This window comes from Panthera pardus, unplaced genomic scaffold (genome assembly GCF_024362965.1).
Source record: "Panthera pardus isolate Hobbes unplaced genomic scaffold, ASM2436296v1 HiC_scaffold_27, whole genome shotgun sequence".
NCBI classification, from domain to species: Eukaryota; Metazoa; Chordata; class Mammalia; order Carnivora; family Felidae; genus Panthera; species Panthera pardus.
This window is the reverse complement of record NW_026526843.1, coordinates 87951821-87970564: the sequence shown is the minus strand read 5'-3', so window position 1 is coordinate 87970564 and position 18744 is coordinate 87951821. Positions and strand designations below refer to the sequence as shown.

The following is an 18744-nucleotide window of genomic DNA, read 5'->3' as shown; positions in this document are numbered from 1 at the left end:
TCGATGGTCTTAGATGGCAGTGCGTGTCTGTATACATAGGGAACATTAAGGGAGACACAGTAGCACTGGAAAAGAGTAAGCAAGGTTAAGAGTAGTAAGAGTATGGGCCAGAGTAATAATAAGGGATCAGACTGTGACCTTAAAGGCCATTGTAATGACTTTGGCTTTTATTCTGAATAACCTGAAAAACCACTGGGACATAAGCAAACAGGTGATGTAGTCTTACATGTTTTTTTTTTTAATTTTATGTATTTATTTTGAGAGAGAAAAAAAAACACACACACAAGTGGGAGAGGGGCAGAGAGAGAGAGAGAGGGAGAGAGAGAGAGAGAGACAGAGAATCCCAAGCAGGCTCCGTACCGACAGTTAGATGTGAGGCTTCAAACTCATGAATCTCGAGATCATTACCTGAGCCGAAGTCGGACACTCAACTGATTGAGCCACTCAGGCACCCAGTCTGACATGTTTTAAAAAGACCATTCTGACCTCTGTGTTGAGAATACACTACAGGGGGATAAGGATGGAAACAGATAGATCAGTTAACTTGAAAAGGCTTTTGCAATAATCTAAACAAGAGATTATGGCTGTATTAGTTTCTTTTTGTTACTATAACAAATTATCACAGACTTAGTGTCTTAAAGCTATCCAGATTTATTATCTTACAGGTTCTAGGTCAGTAGTCAGGTACAGGTATCACAGGACAAAAATCAAGATGTTGGCTGGCTCAGTTCCTCTCTGGAAGTTCTAGTGGGTGAATTTATTTCCTGCTCATTTTGGGTTGTTGATGGAATTCAGCTCCTGTGGTTGTAGGATTGAGGTCCCTGTTTTCTTGCTGACTGTAAGTTCAGGGCTATCCCAGCTTGTAAAGGCCTCTCTCCAGTCTTTTCACATAGCCCCTTACATCTCAGAACCAGCCACAGCGTGTTGGATGTTTCTCATGCTGCCATCTCTCTAACTCCTCTTCCACTGTCACATCTTTCTCTGACCCACCTAGGAAAGATGCATGTGATTAGATTGAACCAACTCAGACAATCCAAGTAATCTCCCCATCTCAAGGTTCACACTCTTAATCACATCTGTAAAATCCCTTTTGCCATGCAAGATAACATATTCATAGGTTCCAGGGCTTAGGGTGTGGATATCATTGGAGAGAGGGTAATTATTCTGCCTATTACAGTGTCAATTTGGATCACAGTGTAGTGGTAGTTATGGTGAGAGGGAGTAGATTCTGGAGATATATATATATATCTGTATGTATATATATACATATATGTATATATGTATATATATACATACATCTGGATAAATTGCAGATATATATATATCAATATATATATCAATTTATATCTATATATCTATATATCTATATATCTATATATACATATCAATTTACATGTGATCCAGATCTGGACCATTCATTCTCAATATCTGAGTGTTTGTTCAATAAAGGACAAATAATGTCCAACAAAGAGAGATGGAAGATGTTTGGGTAAAGAGGAACTGATGAAGGACCTCTCCTGCAAGTTGGGAGAGGTGGGCGCTGAGATGTCAAAGCATCCAGAAGGAAGAAATATACGTGCTCTTCCTAAACAAGACAGAATGAAGTTGATGACTTTAAACACAAACATCCTCTGAGGTGGTAGAAAGTGATAGGTGAGGGAATGCAGGCTGGATTGAAATTCCAAGAGTGTGGACTCACCTTTGTTCATGTGCTGCGTTCCCTAATTACGTTATTTACTTCAGTTCTGTAACTCAGGTCCTTCATATTTTAAGAGAGAATTTCAGGCTATAATTACATATTTCCCTTGGAGGTGGGAAGGGTGCGGAGTAGGTTTGGGGGACTCTGGCTAAGTCTTGGATGGATGGAGTCTTTTAGTTTTTTCCACCTGCCTCAGAGTTTCTCAGGTATTTTCTTCCAAAGCGATGCCTTTTCTAACAATACCCTTGTTCCTATACATGGATAGAATCAGCTATGAGTCTTCCATAGCCCTGAGAAGAGGCATTATCGCTAACAAAACCACTTGATTGCTTCTCATTGTAAGCCCACATTTTGTCTCTCCTGATGGGAAGATGCTCCCCTGGAAACCGGATTTCTTAGTAAGTATGAAATCCACCGAAGCATGGTACAGCAGGCTGGGAATATGGGAGCCGAACACCTTCCCATTGTGCTGTCAGGCTTGTCTTGACCAGTGTCTAGGAGAAATGATGTGAATCACCTTTGGCAGAAGCTTTAGGAACCCATGTGAGGCTCTTTTTTTCCCTTCTGCCCTGGTGACTGGCAATATTCTACATTAGTGGCAGCTCCATCAGCCTGAGACTCAAAGTGAGGCTGATGGTAACAGCATAGCCCCAAGCCATCCTTCTAGAATTGTCACAAAAATGAGAAATCGACCTTTAGGCTACTGGGGCTGGAAGGTTGTTTATTACTGTGGTGTACCCTGGTTTATCTTGATTGGCACAAAACTCTTCTATTGAGTGCAGGATTGTGTAACCCACCAACTCAGCAACCAACTAAAGAAATGCTATAGATTATGCCCCCCGCCTTTGCTGCTTTAATTTCAACATAGGGTGATATATTTGCAAAGACTATGGTGACTTTCGCTTCATTTCCCCCCTTCCCTTCCATTGTTCTTTCTCTATCTTCTACCATACCTCTTCATCTATCATGTTAGAGATGTTAAGACTATTTCTTTTATTCTGTAGGAAAGCGTCACCCATGCTTGGCCCAAGGATCTGCAAAATTACATATTATCTCTTTCATTACAGGCACTGAGACATTTTTAAATGCATATTATTCAACAAATGATGGTCTCAGTTCCAGTGCATAATAAGAAAATGGAAAACCCAATGCATTTTCTGCCTATGCCTGTAGAAACAGACAACCAGTGATTTATTTTATCATAATAAAAAAGTATTTATGCTGTGATTCATGTCTCTAATGCAGTGTCATTATTCTGTGGCTGTGCTAACTATAGAGGAAGAGTTGTTTATAGTCACAGACAGAGCGTCAGACTGAGACCCAAGAGTTATTCCAAGAACGGTGACAAGAACAGCGTGTGTTAGAAGAAACTGCCCAGCTGGAAGTAGGATTGTGCGAAGTAGAAGTAACCTAAATATTCTTTCTATTATCCTCTGTGCTTTTCTTCTCTCAAGGGAGAATTTCTTTTGTGTGGTCTTTATCGGAGCAGCTAGCTCTTTCATATTCTACTCCTTAATGGTGACTTTTAAAAATATCTAAGTTTGTGATGAAATCACTCTCTAAAGATCCCTTTGGGATTTCCACAGAAAAAGGAAGTACACATAGCTACCTTGAGAGTATACACAACAGCCTGGACAGGTCTGAACCAGCCACAGAACATGAACATTCAGTGTGTATTCTTCCTACTTGACCACTTCTAACAAAGCCTTAGTATTCTCTTCCCTTGAGACAGATAGAATAACTATGTTTCCAGAATAATGCTAGGTGACTTGAGTTTTCTTTAGAAAGTCATACATTTGGGGCACCTGGGTGGTTCAGTCGGTTAAGCGTCTGACTTCAGCTCAGGTCATGATCTCACGGGTCCATGTCGGGCTCTATGCTGATGGCTCAGAGCCTGGAGCCTGCTTCAGATTCTGTGTCTCCCTCTCTCTCTGCCTTTCCCCCGTAGGCAGAGGCCATGACCGAAGTTGCTTTGAGCCCTTCTCAATTTTCTACCCCAATGAAAATGAGATGAGGGTGTAAACAAACATTGGTGTTTATGCAGCTGGTATCCTGTTGGCATCATTTTAAACTTTTTGATTAAAAACAATGTAAGGGTTTGTTGTTGTTTTCGATGCTGTTTGAAAGTCGGGCATCTCTGAGAGGCAAGGGCAACAGGGTTATATACTGTATATGTTTGCTGACATGACTGCCTTTGACCAGAGTGGCGCAGGACTAACTAATTGACTCAAATTTGTGTTAAGAGTGTATTTGATGGGGCTCCTGGGTGGCTCAGTCGGTTAAGTGTCCAACTTCGGCTCAGGTCATGATCTCATGGTTTGTGGGTTCAAGCCCCGTGTCGGGCTCTGTGCTAACAGCCTGGAGCCTGCTTTGGATTCTGTGTCTCCCTCTCTCTCTGCCCCTCCCCCTCTCATGCTCTGTCTCTCTCTCTCTCAAAAAAAAAAAAAAAAAAAAGAAAAATTAATAAAATGAAAACATTAAAAAAAAAGAAATTCATACTTTTCAAAAGAATGATATATAACAAACACCCATATTATCATGTCCCCAATTTTAAAACTGTTCATAATTTCTATATTTCTTTCTGGCCTTTGTATGTGTGTGTATTTTTTAAACACGTTTTATGTGCATCTTTTATTTTTAGAAAAAAAAATAGTAAGATGTAAAATTCCCCTTTGATCTTATCTCCAAACCTGTTGTTTTCTCCATTTCCTAGAGACAGCCACTATGATAAGTTGATATTCATCCATTTGAGTACCTTAACATACATCAATAGAAATCCAGAAACAAGATGTAGTATTTCTAGGGATTTTGAAAACATTATATAAAGAGTCATTCTATATATTTCATTCTGCAGCTGGTTTTTTTAAATTTATATTTAATAAATATAATAACATTATAAACATAATAGTAAATATATAATAAATATCATATTGGGGCACCTGGGTGGCTCAGTCAGTTGAGCAACCTACTCTTGATTTCAGTTCACGTCATGATAGCAGGGTCGTGGGCTCGAGCCCTGCATCAGGCTCCGTGCTGCATGTGGCACCTGCTTAAGATTCTCTCTTTTCCTCTGTCCCTCTCCCCTGCTTGCTCTCTCCCTCTCTGTCTCTCAAATAGATAATAAATTTAATATTAAGTGTTTTAGACCTCTTCTTATTGATTCACATACCGGGGTCCCTTTCTTTTATGTAGATAGCAATGCATTGCATGAAGATGCAATTATTGCATCCATTTTTTTATTAGTTGACATTTGGGCCATTCCTAAACTTTTTGCTGCTTCCAACAAGGGTGTGATACACATCTATTTGTGTGTCCTCCTGTGTGCATGTACAGATGTTTCTGTAGGGTGTGTACCCAGAATGGGAAATGCTGAGTTATAGGGTTAACACCTTTCTCATTTTACAGTCATACTGGTGTCCCAAGTGGCTGTGTTCCAGGTTACATTCCCACAAGCCCAGTATAGGATTATCTGTTTACCCATCCTCCTCCTGTATACTGGTGATTGAATGTTATACTTTTTAATTATGGTTAGTCTGGTGGGTAAAAGATGCTCTCTCATTGTCGTTTTAATCCATGTTTCCATGATTACTGGTCAGACTGAGCATCTTTTCCTATATTTATTGGCCATTCGTGTTTCCTCTAAATTCTTTGCATGTCTACATTATCTCTGACGATTTTTTCTGGCACACAAAATAAGTACACTCAAAAAGCATTTATACATAAGAAGAAACCGAAGAAGATGGAAAATAATCTTCAGTCTTGTTTATTAGTGCGATTCTCCTGCATTTATCTGTAAAGAGTGACTGCATTGTACAATTTCATCCTAGGAAGAGAACACTACGTCATCACACTCATTGACTGCCTAGCTATGTTATTTAGTCACAAAGCACCTTCAAAATGGAACAAAAAACAATCTGTGTAACCTCCTTCAGAATTAAAACATTAACATACTTTAAGTACACGTCACTGTGTAATGACGAAAACATGGGCTTTGGAGTCGGAAGGAGGTGACTTCCTTGTTCAGCTACCTCGTCAATTTCTTTCTAGGGAAAACTTGGGAAGAGCACGTAGCATCTCTGAACCTCCGGAATATTTTCTTACTTTACTTGGTCTTTCCAGCACCTGGCTCAGCGTTCCCTCTCCATCCCCATCTTTGTAATTATTCCTGGTGACTTTACCATCCATTTTCATGATAATTCTACAGCCTGGCTTCACAGTTTTTTTTTTAAGTTTATTTATTTATTTTGAGATAGAGAAAGCACAAGCAGGTGAGGGCAGAGAGAAGGAGAGACAGAATCCCAAGCATCTCCCAGACATCAGCACAGAGCCTGATGCGGGGCTTGAACCCACGAACCATGAGATCACGACCTGAGCCGAAGTCAAGAGTCAGAGGCTTCACAGACTGAGCCACCCAGGTGCCCCCTGGCTTCACAGTCTTAAGCTTTTCCATTTTGATACCCTTTGTCTCTCTGATAGTTTTGCCAAATACAGAATTTTGGGTTGACCCATCTTCCCCCCCAGCCCAGCAACTTAATATGTCCTCTCTCTGTTTTCAGGCCTCCTTGTTTTTATGATAGAAAGCAGTTGTTAATCTTATTGAGGCTCTTTGTGTGTGATGATTGACTTTTCTCTTGCTGCTTTCAAGATTCTCTCTTTGCCTTTGACCTTTGACAGTTTGCTTATGGTGTGTGGAGGTGTGGATACCTTTGAATTTATGCTACTTGGATTTCATTGAGCATGTTGGATGTGTATTTTAACCTTTTGCATGAAATTCGTGAAGTTTTCAGCCATCATTTCTTCAAATAGTCTTTCATTCTGTTTCCTGTCTCCTCTTATTTTGAGACTTCCAGTATCTGTATGTTGATGTGTATGATGGTGTCCCACACCTCTCTAAGGCTCTGTTCAGTGTTTTTGTTTGTTTGTTTGTTTTCATGTTTATTTATTTTTGAGAAGGAGAACAAGAGGGGAAGGGGCAGGGAGAGAGGAAGACAGAGAGTCTGAAGCAGGTCAGTGCCAAGTGCGATGTGGGGTTCAAACCCACAAACTGTGAGATCATGACATGAGCTGAAGTCAGACACTCAACTGACTGAGCCACCCAGGTGCCCCTGTTCAGTGTTCTTAAATTATATTTTTCTTTCTGTTCCTCAGACTTGAGAAACTCAAATGGCCTTTATGCAAGTGTGCTGTTTTTCTCTGATACCAGCTCAGACCTGAGGTTGAGCTCCTCTATGACATTTTTCATTTTCAGTATTGTGCTTTTCAACTCTAAGTTTTCTATTTGGTTCTTTTTATTAAATTTTTTTAAACATTTATTTTTATTTTTGAGAGACAGAGAGAGACAGAGCAGAAGCATGGGAGGGGCAGAGAGAGAGGGAGACACAGAACCCGAAGCAGGCTCCAGGCTCTGAGCTGTCAGCACAGAGCCCCACGCAGGGCTCAAACCCATGGACCATGAGATCATGACCTGAGCCAAAATCAGACGCTTAACCGGCTGAGCCACCCAGGCACCCCTATTTGGTTCTTTTTTTTAAAATAAACTCTATCTCTTCGTTAATATTCTCTTTTTGGTGGGACATCATTCCCATACTTTCCTTTAGTTCATTTCTCATGGTCTTCTTTGGTCCTTTCAATATGTTCAATGTAGCTGATTGAAAATTAGGGGAGTAGGTCCAATGTCTGAGCTTCCTCAAGGACAGTTTCCATTGACTGTTTCTTTTCCGTGTATGAACCATATTTCCTTGTTTCTTCTCACGTCACATAATTATTTGTTGAAAACTGGAAGTAATAGACTGTGGTAACTGGAAATCAGATTCTTCCCTCTCCCCAGGGATTGTTATTGTTGTCGCTACTTGTTGTAGTTGTTATTGTTTGCTTAGTCCTTTTTATAAACCAATTCTGTAAAGTCTGTCTTCTTTGTCATGTGTGGCCATAGAAGTTTCTGTTCTGTGGGCTTAATATTCAGCTAATGATTAGACTGAAATTTCCTTAAATGCCTGGAGCCAATAATTCTCCTGGTCTTTGCAGACGAACTCTGTATGTGTTTTGAGCTGTGCCTTCAACACTTAGCCAGGTGTCTTATGATGTTATCACAGCTTTCACTTTCTGCTTGTACAGAACTTCAATGCCTGCTAAAGGTGAGCGTTTGTAGCCTTCGCAGATCTTTCCTGGACATGAGCACACCCTTGGGATTATATGCCCCGTGCATGTGCATGGCCTTATGGATTCTCAGGGAAAGTGCTGGAGCTTTTCGAAGTTCCCTATGACCATCTTATTCTCTAACTTTTCTTTTTTTTGTTTTTTTGGCTAGCTTCTTGTTTGCTCCAATTGTCATCACTACCTCGGCAGCCTCATTGTTCAACAATTGCTGCTGATTATTTTCACAAAGGCCTCCAGGGAAAAGGCTGTTTGCACTTAGTGAAGTCTGAGTCAAGCCAAATAAAGACAAGCTCTGAGAATGGGGATTTCTATGTATCTGCCAGACAGATCAACTAATGACAATTCTCTGAAAATGGTGTTTTGAAGGGGTTCCTAACACAATCTACCCTGTCCAGTGTATGCGAGGCTGTTGGTTTTCCTTATGATTGTGTGGCTGCTGGAATGTGAACAGTGAAATTAAATGTTCTTCAGATAGTTGCAAGCCTTTGGTTAATTTCCAGAGTTCTGAAAACATTGATTTTGACTTTTTAATTTTACTTATTTATTGAGAGAGAGAGAGAGAGAGAGAGCGAGTGTGAGCAGGGGAGGGGCAGAGAGAGAGAATCCCAAGCAGCTCCACGCTGTCAGTGCAGATCATGATCTGATCTGAAATCAAGAGTCAGATGCTTAACCGACTGAGCCGTGCAGGCGCCCCTTGACATTTTTGCCAGAAATCCCACTACTTTTATTGAGGGAGGGGGATTGGCTTTGTGGAGGTCCTTACACTCTGCCTTTCTTACTGGCATCATGACCGTTCGTCTAATATTGATTGATTGCTACATCTGTGTTCCCATTTCACTTGACCTTCACCCGATTTTCCCTCGATGCTTACCTCAAACTCAATATATTTTAAATAGAATAGTTTCTTTCCACAAATTTGCTCCTTCTTCCCATGTCCCTGTTAAAAGCTTCATTTCAAGGCCAGAGAAAATTAAGTTGGCAAAGCAGATGGAGGAGTCATTAGAATGATAGTAGAATCTAATTATAATTATCTGTTTTAATCTGGCACTGCTGGGTGTGAAAAGAATAAAAAGATTAGAAGTTGAAAGTTTAGGAATGTGACTCACAAGATTAACACCAAACTCTCCCCTGCCCTCATACTCTCTGACTCAATTTAATAATTCTCTCTCCTGTCTGATTTTTTTGCTCCATAGACCAGGTGACTTGTGACCCATCTCATTAAATCCCAGGAACATAGCAGGTGTTCAATAAAGGACTTTTTAATAATACTATAAAATTTAAGTAAATAGCATAAATTATTTATTATTTATTATTTGACTGTGGTTATTTATATTTATAGCCATATATTTTATTTTGTTTTTTATTTATTATTTGTATTTTATTCTGTCTCTCTCAAACCAGAGATCTAGCCTCCTTCCCAGCTAGAAACTTCCCCCAAAAGTCATGAATATTATTACCTCTTTCAATATTTCATTGACATGTCAACCTGAATTATATACCAAAAAGAGCCAAAATTAGAATTTGGTATAAGACATAAGTTCTAATACAATTTCATGCCTCCTTATGGGCATTCAGTAAATATTAAATGTGCTGGGAGTCCAACTAGCAAATGATGGCAAGTTTGACTCCCAACATCTTTGCTATTATCCAGCTTTGACATTTCATAGAAATTGACACAGACCACTGGAAATCAAGGACAGGCATCTGCCCAGTGAGATAAATGACAAAATTATTAAGCAGGGAACTTGGTCCATGGTGCTTATGTAAAAAAGCAAAATCTGTCCCTTAGGTCTTTAAGAAAAATTTGCATTGAGAGTCTGAAGACAAACTCATACGACATAAATATATCTAAACTGTTTTTATGGTGGAATTTTTTCACATTTCTTTATTATTTCCATGTATGTGTTTGCTTCTATGCATGAGAGAGAGAGAGATTTGAATATGTTTATCTTCTGTATTTTCTGTTCAAGCTAAAAGCTATAAAGGCTGACAATAGAACATAAGAAAAGAATGGAAATTCATTAACAGACACCTAGTATAAAATACTTAAAAGATTTAAACACTACTTGGATTTATTTTGTTTCCTTATAGCTAAGTAAAAAAGAAAAATACGTTTTCTGAGGAAATAAATTCTTGGAAAATAATAAGTTAGTATTTATTGCATGAATGAATGAATGAATGAATACTAAGCGAAAATTTTGCCTTAAAAAGTAAGTGAAAGGATGATACTGCATGTTGGTAATTAAGTAAATAACATTTTGGTCTTTTGCAAAAACATAATCAAATACATTGTTTAGTATGTTACTTAATGTCCTTTATTAAACGATATATTTCTTCTTTTTAACCCCTTATAAAAATTAGGGCTATAGTATTATATATTAACTGGCTGAAGACATGTCTTGCCAACGTCCAAGCACACTGTTTTTTAAATTAATTTTTTAAAACTAGGTATAATTTACAAATTGTAAAGTACACAGATCTTAAGTGTATACAACTTGATGAATTTTTTTACCCACGCTAAGATATAACACATTTACAATGTTTCATTAGACTCCCTCCTGTTCTCTCTCTGTCAAAAACCTTGCCCAAAGGCAACTGCTTTCCTGACTTCTTGTGATGTAGATTAATCTTGCCTCTTTTGGAATTTTATATAAATGGAATCATACCTTATTTACTCTTTTGTGTGTGGATACTTTTACTCCACAATATTTATATTGTTGTGTGTAGCTGTAATTTATTTTTTTTGTTGCTGTGTTATGCTCCATTGGATGAACATAGCCCAAATTACTTATCCAATCTACTGCTGATGGACAGTCGGCTTGGTTTTCAGTTTTTTACTGTTTCGAATACTGCTCTATACATATTCTTGTACATATCTTTTGTAGATATAAGCACACATTTGGGGGGGTTGGACCAGAACTGCTGTGTCAGAGGGTATGTGTATATTTTGCTTTAGTAGATACTACTAAACAGTTCTCCAAAGTGACTGTACCAAATGTTCATTTCCATCAGCAATATATGAGAATTCTATTGCTCTACATCATCTGCATTGTTTTTTAATGATATAACTCAGGAACATAGGTCCTCTTTATTTGTTTGAGTTTTATTAGAAGCAAGTTTTTTTTAAAGTCACATTTCAACTCATTCTAAACCTATTTCAGTTGATGGTGGTAAAGGCATTCTCCCAAGTATAGTAAAACCTTGGGTTGCGAGTAATTTGTTCTGCAAGTATTCCGCAAGATGAGCAAACATTTCTAATAAATTTTAACTTGATAAACCAGCGATGTCTTGCAATCCGAGTAATAGATGGTGCCAAACATCACATGATCACAACTGAGCGAATGATTCTTGAAATTTGCTTTGGATTACAAGCATGTTTCTGGAATGAATTATGCTCACAAACCAACGTTTTACTGTATGTGACCCTTTTATAACTGAGAAACCCAGATCCCTTTTTCAATGGAAGTGATGATACAGACTTCTACAACAGATTGCTTTGTCCCCCAGGTCTGTGAATGAGAACGAAATCCCAACTGAAATTTCTTTTTAAATACCCAGTCCATTCAAGGAAAATAGATACATTGCTTCATATGCATGAAATAAAACAGCAGACCAATCACCTCTTTGTGATACCCAAGTAAACAGTTTGGAAAGCAAAACCTCAAGCATGATGTTCTCTGGATTGGGCCAGGATCTCCTTGATGCAGGTCTCAGCCCTTCTGTTTGCTTTTTGTTCATCTCTCAGGCAAATCCTTTTCAGGGTCAGTAAAGAATATGCAGACTGCACACTTTGCAGCTTCTTGAGTTCTTATCAGGTCTCATGGGAGTGGTTGAAGAAAACCAAGCACAGGCTCGATCATGCTGGGATCTTCACTTAGAGTCATAGCAATTTTCAGTATATTTCATAATGAAAGCATTATTTTTAATCTGGGAGTTTTAGGTCATTACCACCAATCAGGCTCCTTATAGTCTAGCTCCAACTGTTAATAAGTACTAGTATTAGCATAATCATTATTTTTGCTCGCTTTAAACAGTATACGCTATAAACAAGAGTATATCTAGTTAATGCTTTGAAATGTATCAGCAAAATTAGACAGCATTAAAAGATAGTTCCTTCTGAAGAAAACGTGTGGCTTCACACAAGAGTGGAAAGGTAAAACTGATTAACAGATTAAACATGATTTCATGGTTCATGGAAAACAGAAAAGCAACGCTAAATTTGGACATAATTCATAAACTTTTATATTGCTCCTGTAATCTGTATTTTCTCTTAATGATTGATGATTATAAATTGGATGCTTATGTTTTACTTTATAAATTACATCGTAATGTGTAGGATGATCAGGCCATGCACATGTAGACAGTTACAATGGCATGAAATTGTATTTTGGGGCTTGTTTCATTCAATCAGTTAACACTTGTTCATCTATCAAATGCCACTCGGTCATGTCCTGTGTGTGTATAGCATTGGCCTTGTCAGTATAATGTAGAAAGTCTGTGAAGAATCCCTTCCTTTCCTCATGAGCTTGGCTTTTAAATAGAAGTTATGTCTTCCAAGGCTCACCAGAGTCACATAGTATCCAGTAGTACTGAAGGAAGAATGGTTTAAGGAGTATATCATCTTTAATACTTCTACATGCTAAATTCTGCCTTTGAAAATCAAAACAGCTTCAAAAGATACACACAATTTGGGCTTCAAAGTGCCCAGCTTGCGTATGTCCCATAAAGATCCCAGTTAACAGTTTATCTCATTAACAGCCCTTTGTACTCATCAGTTCAGGCTGTGTTTTCCCACTGGGACATCATTTACAGTGCCCTAAACATATTTTCACAACATTCACCTGACAACATCAGCTGAGAGAAAAATCTTCAGACTGCAGGGAAACATCAGGAGGCCATGAATTCTTAAACAACACACCAAATTACAAAAATGGTTTTGTGGATCTCTTTGAAAATATCCTTAACAATAATTAACCAGGTGAAGAAACAGTAGTTAGTTCAAGGACTTTGACTCAGTCCCCCTCCCCAATTGAGAGGATATTGGCGGTGTTTGTGTGGTGGTCAAGCTTCATGCTTCCTGTCTACCTTGGGGTGAATGGTCCTTTCAAGTTCACATAGAAGCAAAAATAGACTAATCAAGTATCATCTGGTGTAAGGTCTCCTTTAATGAGCAAATCCAAATGATTTATAATTCGTGTATGTACATGCTTTTTTAATGAGTCCCCACCAAAAAGCAATCCATTCCCTTAATAAGTAAATGAATAATTTCTCATCTAATCTTCCTTAACACATTCATTTGTTCAATAAGTTCCTTTCCCATTGCTTTATACAGTGACCCTTCAGCTTTCGTCAGAGTTTCTGTATTGTGTGTTACTCAAATTGCATTTTATTAAACTGAAAACATGGAGATGTATGATGTGGTAACTTGAAGTGTGCATTTAATCTATGGGAGTATCCCCTGGAGATGTGATTGACACCCAGTTATTGGATGGCATTTCATGGTGATCTAAGTCCTTCCTACCAAGACTGACTCAAATGAACGGTATTCAGACCATCAACATCAGTATCACTTGGGAACTTGTTCCAGTCTCTAGGGCCCTTAATCACATCTTCTAGATGGCAATCTTGGGGGGAGAGAGAGGACCAGTTATCTTTATTTTAGCAAATATTCTAGGAGAACCACCTGCATGCTAAAATGTAGGAAGCACTTGTTTAAGACGTAGTTTTCATTGTTTTAGAATATTTATTCTGCTATAGTGCCTCACATCTCTTTACCTTTGGATGGGCTGTTCTATCTGAAACTCCTCTTCCTTTTTCTTCTATAGACAAAAGCCCACGAGCCCCTTTGGTAGCTAGTGCTTACCCACTGTTAGTAAGTTTCTTCAGAGAATCATCTCCACACCCTGAGATGCACCTTTCCTTCCCTTGAAGTTAAAGTAGATGCCTTTATGCTCACTCCCGTGGCATTCTGTGCACATGACAGTAACCACATAAGCCCATTGACAATTGTAACACAATGTAAGTACCTCCCTCCCTTCTTCTATGGTCAACTTCTGGAAGGCAAGCATTAAATCTTATTTTGTTTGGTATCCCTGATGCTGAAATTAAAGCTTGATTTTTTTAAAAAAATTTTTTAACGTTTATTTATTATTGAGAGACAGAGAGACACAGAGCATGAGCAGGGGAGGGGCTGAGAGATGGAGAGACACAGGATCTGAAGCAGGCTCCAGGCTCTGAGCTGTCAGCACAGAGCCCGACACGGGGCTCAAACCCACAAACTTCGAGATCGTCACCTGAGCCGAAGTTGGACGCTTAGCCGACTGAGCCACCTAGGCACCCCTAGAGCTTGATTTTTAACAGGAAGGAGGAAGAATCAGTAAACTGGAAGACAGAACAATAGAAATTCCCTAAAGAGAATCAAAAGAAAAACAGACTAAAAAAAGTCATAAAGTTCCGGGGACATGTGGGACTATAACAGAAACTGTAACATTTATTTCACGAGAATCCTAGGAGAGGAGGAAGAGGGTGGGGCTGAAAAGAACTAGAAGAAACAGTGGCTGGAAATGTCCTATGTTTGGCAAGAAACACAAACCTACAGAGTCAAGAAACTGAGCAAACCCCAAACAGGAGAAGCCCAAAGAAATCCATGCCAAGACATGGCATAATTAAGCTTCTGAAAACTAAAACAAAGAAACAACAATCTTGAGAGTAGACAGAAAAAGTATACCTTGCTTATAGGGGAGAAACCATTTGTATGCCTGCAAGTTTGTCTAAGCCATGGAAACAAGAAGGAAATTGAATAGTCTTTTTCAGGTGCTGAAAGAAAAGAACTGGGAACCTGTGTATGTTCAGAGCAACTTTATCTGTAGTAGCCAAAAATCAAACACAACCCAAATGTCCCACAATGGGTGAATCACACACAATAAGTGGTACAATCCATACTATGGAATACTACTCACCAATAAAAAGAAATGAACTATTGAGACTTGCAACAACTTAGATGGATATCAAGAGCATTACGCCTAGTGAAAAAAAAAGAAACTTCAAAAGGTCAGATGCTGTATGATCTCATTTGTATAATATTCTTTACGTGACAGCATTATAGCGAAAAGATTCATGGTTGTCAGAAGCTAGGGATGGGGGAGGAAGGGGAGCAGGTGTACCTACAAAGGCGTAGAGTGAAGGAGGGTCTTTGTGGCAATGGAAGAGTTCTGTATCTTGATTGCAGCGGTGGCTACATGAATGCACACGCGTGCTAAAATGACAGAGACCATGCACACACATTGTATCAACATCAATTTCCTGGTTTTGCTACTGTACTAGAATTACATTAGCTGTAACCACTGTGGGAAACGGAGTGAGTGTATGTGGAACTTCTCTGTACTGTCTTTGCAACTTCCTGTGAATCTATAATTGTTTTACAACAAAAAGATTTTTCAAAAAACCATTAGGCTTAATAGTTGGCAAGAGACAATGAGAGAGGGAATGGAATTGAGGATGATGGCAGGACTTCTAGAACCCAAGTGTCCAGAGCCAGAGACAACTCAAGAATGTGTGAAAACTGACTTGAAACTCAGAGAAAGAATCCTAGAGAAAGTTAGGGGAGAAATTTTCTTTCTGTAAGACATAGGATGCAGAGAAGCCCCCGACTGGACTGTGAAATCCTCCAGGGCCATGATCATGATGTATTTGACAGTTGTTCAAAACAAAGAAAAATTATTTGTGGACTGAACAAATGAATAAATGAGAGTACCAAGTCACAGGGAATGGCTTGTTGGCTGCAGTCGCTTTGGGGAGGATGGAGAATTCCAGCAGGTTTCATAGAGGTGCCTGTCAGAAGCTACCCTTTAACCTTAACCTTAACCTTCTAGATTGCTGAATGTATGGTTTCTAGCATTCCAAACCTGGAGAGTGGGAAGGAGGAAGATCAGGTCCTGAGTTAATATGGTCAAAGAAGTTGATCTCTGGCTAGACTTGTAGTATCAGGATCAGGAGTCTGTACATTGAGATGCTTGTTATCCTTCTGTAAGTTCTCCATTCCCCTTAGATTCATGGAAGAGTTATTTAGAAAGTTTGAATCTGTCACGAGTATTATGAGCTGGAATGACCTGCTTATGTCCTGCAGAGCTCAGGAGACAAGTATAAAGACTGCATCATAGAGGTGTGGGAGATTTTCAAGCTGCACATCAGGAAGAAATCTAGGGGAGACGGTGCAGTTAATGAGGTGGACCCTCTGAGGCAGAGATAGATAGATAGATAGATAGAGTTGTCAGAGAAAGCTGTGATCTCTGTTTTCATCCCAAGAAACCTGGGCATTTCCACTGGCCCCAGGAATTGTTCAGTGTATAGATGTATTAACATCATCTGATTTTCTTAGGCCTGTCTACAATAAAAGTACACAACAAGAGGATAAAATATACTTACAGCACTGTTACCCTTCTCCAGCAGGGATCAGCATGCAATTCAGAGAATAACAGATAGCAAGAATGTCCCATAAAATAGTCAACAACCTATAAAATCACTTCATGAGGAGTAACAAATAAGGCTTGATTTAAAAGCCACAAAGCTGCAGTGGCCACTTGGATTTCAAAGCTAATACAAAGTGTATTAAAAATCCATCTCAAAACATTTTTGAAATAAGCCTGGGTGGCTCACTCAGTTAAAAATCCAACTTCGGCTCGGGTCATGTTCTCACGGTTCATGAGTTCGAGCCTCGCATTGGGCTCCATGCTCACAGCTCAGAGCGTGGATCCTGCTTTGGATTCTGTGTCTCCCTCTCTCTCTGCTCCTCCCCTGCTTGCACTCTGTGTCTCTCTTTCTCAGAAATAAATAAACATTAAAAAAAACTTAAAAAAAATTTTTGTTTTTGAATGAATACTCAATCTACGTAAATTCAGTCAGTCAATGCTTTTGTAACAGTCATGTGAACTCTAGGGCATCAAACAGTCAGATATTTGTTGAATGCCTACTGAGGCAAAGGGTTTTATGTCTCAAGGATCATAGGAAGATGTAATGTTACTTGAGTTTTTCAAAAGTGTGTGTGTGTGTGTGTGTGTGTGTGTGTGATGAGACCTTCCAAACTTACTCCAACCAAAATATTCTTTCCTTTACCTCTGCAAACCTCTGCCCGCAGTCTCAAAACTCATTTATATGCGACCTTAGTCCATTTAGATACTCATTCATTCTCTGAGATTGTATACAGCACTAACTATATGTCAGGGATTGTGAAGTGACAAAGGGTTCCTAAATGACGGAGAAGAAATATTAAGGAAGAAAAGTACATGTGAGCAGGTGAAGGGAAATGCAGGCCAGGGGACAGGACACTGGAGGATGGAAGCATGAAAGGGGAAGAGACAAAAAAAAAAAAAAAGATGATATGTTTGGAATATCCAACAGAAGAGGGTTCTGAAGTCTGGAAAGAGATATACAGGTAACAGCAAACGTGAGTAATCCAGTGCCCATCTGAAAGGACTGTGAGTTTCCTGAGGTTGGGAATTATGTCCTCTTTGTCCCCTCCTGATTAGCCTATGCCTAGAATAAAAGTTTATGCATAGTAAACATTCAATAAGTATTGATTCAACAACACCAAAAATGAGTGAAGAAGCAGCACCTTTTTTCTGGGGAATACAGAAATGTTTACATACCATCTGACATGGCATATTGTATGACACTGCCTTCCTACAGAACTTGTCAAGACTTTTCAAAACCCTTGGCTGGTACCCAAACAAGAAAGTAAAAAGGGATAGAAACACCCCTGAGCCCTAGAGTCCTGTACTTCCCCTGCTCCTTCACAGTATTGCTTTCAAAGTCTTTAGAGAAATTCTTCAATTTCTTCCAAGGTAAGTGGGTAAAGATGGAAAACTATGACTTTCAAAAAGAAAATGATCATAGCCTAGTATCCTCTGTCTTCGAGTTTTTGTTCTTTTTTTACTTTTATTTATGTATTTTGAGAGAAGGACAGAGAGTGGGAGGGGCAGAGAGAAGGATAAAGAGGGAATCCCAAGCAGGCTCCACACTGTCAGCGCAGAGCCCGATGTGGGGCTCAAAGTCATGAACCATCAGATCATGACCTGAGCCAAAACCAAGAGTTGCATACTTAACTGACTGAGCCACCCAGGCACCCCAACTTTGAGTATTTGGAAGACTACTATGGAAAATTAGAATGTACAGTAGGTATTAATATACATATTAATGTATAGTAGGTTTTGGAGAAACCTCAGGGCTGAATGTTGGCATTTAGCAGTTCCCACCTAGAACTAGAAGCTGGAAAAGAAGCTGCTTGGGATATTTGAGATACAGGTCACTCTTCCTGCCAATCAAAAGACAGTTACTTCCCTTTGTTCTGTGTCTGTGTGAAAGTCACTAGAACAAAAGAAAAGAAACTCTCTTAGTAGAGAATTTTGAACTGGACCATATGACCAAATGGATGTAAGCCATACATGCTAGACCCTTCTTGCCTTTTCCATCCCACCCCATCCTCTTTGTGGTACGTTTTCTGGGAGATTTTCTTTTTAGAGAGGGGCAGGGGCAGAAGGACAGCAAGAGAGAATGTTAAGCAGGCTTCACACTCAGTGTAGAGCCCAAAGTCTTAGCAGCTCATAACTATGAGATCATGACCATGATCAAGAGTCGGATGCTTAACCAACTAAGCCACCCAGGTGCCCCTCAGAAATATTTTCTTGACTTCACATTCCATTGTCCACATGCGAGAAAAAAAATTCAGCAGTCATTGTCTTCATTTATTTCGTAAAGCTGGTGCTTGCTCTTTCTTCTTTTTTTGCTGTCTTCTTTTCCTGTTTCACCAATAAAATAGCATTGTGAATGTTTTAAAAATACTAAGTGCTTTTGCTTTTCAACTTGTCTCTTTTCTCTGAGGTTTATTTTTGTTG

The 18744-nt window shown here is 39.1% G+C and overlaps 1 long non-coding RNA gene across 2 annotated transcripts in view; it reads right to left on the bottom strand.

The window, feature by feature from the left end:
* Positions 1-642: 642 nt before the first annotated feature.
* Positions 643-18744, bottom strand: part of LOC109248041 (uncharacterized) — a 136339-nt gene continuing 118237 nt past the window's right edge. The window contains exon 5 of one of the 2 annotated variants that reach the window (XR_002071921.2): positions 643-990. This is a non-coding gene — a long non-coding RNA (uncharacterized LOC109248041). Of the gene's footprint in view, positions 991-10153; positions 18649-18744 lie in introns of those variants that run through there. The other variant, XR_002071920.2, reaches the window with a different exon arrangement.